Consider the following 4,038-nt stretch of genomic DNA (forward strand, 5'->3'; position numbering starts at 1 on the left):
ATCGTTCCTGATTGGCTCAGCCTCTTCCTTCCTTCTGGAGCTATTTCTCTGCTCTTCTCCCGTAGCATATTGGACACCTACCAACCTGGAGGGGATTCATCTTTCAGTGTCATATCTTTTTGCCTTTTCATCCTGTTCATAGGGTTCTCAAGGCAAGAATTCTAAAGTGGTTTGCCATTCCCTTCTTCAATAGACAATGTCTTGTCAGAACTTTCCACCATGACCCATGTGTCTTGGGTGGCCCTACATAGCATTTGCTCATAATTTATTAAGTTAAACAAAGCTGTTATCCATATGATCATTTTTGTTAGTTTTCTGTGATTGTGGTTTTCATTCTGTCTGCCCTCTGATAGATTAGGATAAGAGGCTTGTGCAAGCTTCCTGATGGGAGAGACTGGCTGTGGAGAAAACTGGGTCTTGCTTTGGTGGGCAAGGCCATGTTCATTAAATCTTTAATCCAACTTTCTGCTGATGGGTGGGACTGTGTTCCCTCCCTGTAGTTTGGCCTTGATGGCAAACCAATGTAGGGGTAATGGTAACCTCCTCCAAAGGGACTTATGCTAGCACTCTGTGCCTCCCAGGACTGCTGCTGTCAGTGCTCCTGACCAGCAGCAGGCCACTGTTGACCCATGCCTCTGCTGGAGACTCCCAAACACTCACAGACAAGTCTTACTCAGTCTCTTGTAGCATCACTGCTCCTTTCCCCTGGGTCCTGGTGTGTGCAAAGGTTTGTTTGTGCCCTCCAAGAATCTCTGTTTCCCTAGTCCTGTGGAAGTTCTGTAATCAAATCCTGCTGACCTTCAAAGTTAGATTCCTTGGGAATTCTCAGTCCCTTTGCTGGGATCCCTAGGTTGGAAAGTCTGTTTTGGGGCCTAGAACTTTCACAACATTGTAAGAACTTCTTTGGTATAATTGTTCTCCAGTTTTTTGTTGTTGTTGTTTTTGTAATTGATCAAACCTGGGATCAACCCAGTGTCCCTTCAACTGGGAAATGGATAAGCTAATGATGGTACATTCATGCAATGGAGTATAACTCAGGTAAGGGACTATTAAACCCAACAAGGTAGATGAATCTCGAATGTATTATATTTAGTGAAAGAATCCTGTCTCCAAAGGATCCATATTATACAATTTCATTTATATGACATTCTCCAAAAGATAAAACTATAAGGAGAAAGAACAAATCAGGGTTGCCATGAGTCAGAGTAGGGAAGTTTTTACTATAAAGTAGCCAGTATGAATTTGACAGGGGAGGGCAAAGGGTAATGGAACAGTTCTGTACCTTAACTGTGTTAGTTACACAACTCTATGCATTTGTCAACACTTATTGAACTGTACACCAGACATTAGTTATTCTATGTAAAATTTTTAACAAAAAATTTTAAAACATAAAGCATAAAAGAGCTTCCCAGGTGACCTAAAGGTAAAGACTCTGCCTACCAATGCAGGAGATGCAGAAAACATGGGTTCAATCCCTGGGTCGGGAATATCCCCTGGAGAAGGAAATGGCCACCCACTCCAGTATTCTTGCCTGGATAATCCCATGAAGAGAGGAGTCTGGCAAGCTACAGTCCATAGAGTCAAAAACAATTGAACACGACTGAGAACACACACACTGTGGCAATGGCATAAAATAAGCCTGCATGCTGTATGATTCTTTTTACATGACATTCATATTAAGGCAAAACCATAGGAGCAGAAAAAAAAAGATCAGTGGATCTGAGGGTGGGGGTAGGGGTTGACTACAAAGGCCTCCGAGAGTTTGGAGGTGATGCAAACTATCACATATCTTGATAGTGATGGTAGTTCACTACTGTATATATTTGTGCAAACTCACAGAACTTACACTATAAAGGGTAAACTTTATCGTATATAAATTATACTATTAAGGCAAGAGGGAAAAGACTCGAGAAACATTTTTTAAAACCTGTGGGGATCTCCCTGGTAGTACAGTGGCTAGAAATCTGCCTAGCAATTCAGGGAACATGGGTTTGATCCCTGGTTAAGATTCCACATGTCACTAGAGCAACTAAGCCTGTGTACCACAACCACTGAGACTGTGTTCTGCAACTACTGAAGCCCACATGCCTAGAGCCTGAGAACCCGGCTTCAGTAGTTGCAGAACAGTCTCAGTGGTTGTGGTACACAGGCTTAGTTGCTCTTGTGACATGTGGAATCTTAACCAGGGATCATTGGCTGCAGTGGGTCTTCATTGCTTTGCTCATGCTTTCTCTAGTTGTGGCCAGTGAGGTGTATTCTTCATTGCAGTGGGTTCTCAGGCTCTAGGCATGTGGGCTTCAGTAGTTGCAGAACAGTCTCAGTGGTTGTGGTACACAGGCTTAGTTGCTCTTGTGACATGTGGAATCTTAACCAGGGATCAATTGTGATATGCTGTAGAAAATCTGGAATCCCAAATTCTTATCCTGACATGAGTACCTTAGTTCTTCTGTTTGACTTGGACCAAATTTTGTTCCCTTGCTGTTTCTTCCTTATCAAGATACCAATTCCTAGTACTTTCTCTCTCAGGAGCACTAGAAAAGATTTATGAAGTTAAATTATGAATTGTCATATGGTTATTAAATGGCCTTAGCTGTCCTAGTACCCAATTTTTCACTGTAGCACTATTATCTTTCAGGAGTTTGCTAAGGTAGTGTGAAGTAAGTTGGCCCCCATTAAAGGATATGTGGAGCAGAATTTTAGCAAGACTCTATTTTTAAAGCCAAAAAAGAGAATGCATTTAAAATTTTGATTAACAGAGGCTAGCACACCATAGGTACTTAATCAATGTTAAGGAGGCAGTACAGTGCAGAGTAAAGGGCCTGGCATAGTTTTGATAGCACCTAGGTTCCAATATACATGTATGTTGTCTTGCCTACTTCCTGACAACTTGGAGCCTACTATCTTTCATGTGGAGAGACTAACCTCTTACTGGAAGAATTGCATTGAATGTTAAGGGAGGTATCAGGGTATAGTGCTCAAGCGGTATGTAATTCTCTCCTCTGGCTGTTCCAGAATGCAGGAGTGGTCTGCACTTCCCTGCCAATCATCCTGCAGCCAAGGGCTCATCAGTCCATTACATGGTTCTAGTCTTAGGATTTGAATAGGTAAATTAGAGGGTGACAGCAAGAGGCAAGGCTAAGCTGTGAATGTGGTTCCAAAGATGAGGATGTGGGAGTTTGGGGCAGACTGCAGTCTAAGACCCATTCCCTTCAAATGTGTCGTCTCTGGTAGACTGCTGGGAACTGAGGTCCTAAGCATGACTCAAACAAGCTCTGGTAAAATAAGATTTGTGTTTCTGTTGCCATAATTTACCCAAGTTCCTTACTGAGGAATGTTGACACTGCCTGGGCCTTTGTCTGATAGGGTAGGTTCCTCCAGAAGAGGTAGCTAACAGGGGTATAATTTTAGAAAACACTGGGAAAGGAGTTGGTAGCTCTTGAGGATGCAGCCTATGAATAAATGACACCAAAACTCTTTTGAATCAAATGCTGGTACTGGGTGAGACATGGTGACACAAGGATGCGGCCCAGCCAGAGTACATCAATCAGTTCCAGGGATTCCAACTCAGTCTGCCCAGAAATGCCCCATAACAAGCACCTACCAATAGGTGCCTTATTTTCCCTGTGTGAACAAACAGTGCTTACCACACCTCAAACCAGCCAGGCTTGTGTGTTGTCTTCTTTCCTCTATCGTATCCCTAGATCCTTCCAGAGTCTCAGAAGGCTCATTACTGTTCCCTTTACTCCCATTGCCACAGCAAGGATCTGGGGACTTGGGTGGGAGGAAGATGTGTGGCCTGCAGCCCATTGCAGGGATGTCTTACTGCTAAGCTCTGTTGTGGACTGGTAGACAAATCATCACACACACACACAAGGAATCCCCAGATACACAGCAGCCTAGCCTCTAGTTGCAGTCTCCAGGAGGGTTTTGTGAGTGGTGTTTTGATAGCACCTAGGTTCCAATATACATGTATGTTGTCTTGGCAGGCCCTCCAACCAGTCCAGCCTATAAGGTGGGGGATAAATTGTTGGCATAAGG

The sequence above is a fragment of the Bubalus bubalis genome, chromosome X, assembly GCF_019923935.1.
Source record: "Bubalus bubalis isolate 160015118507 breed Murrah chromosome X, NDDB_SH_1, whole genome shotgun sequence".
In the NCBI taxonomy this organism is placed as follows: Eukaryota; Metazoa; Chordata; class Mammalia; order Artiodactyla; family Bovidae; genus Bubalus; species Bubalus bubalis.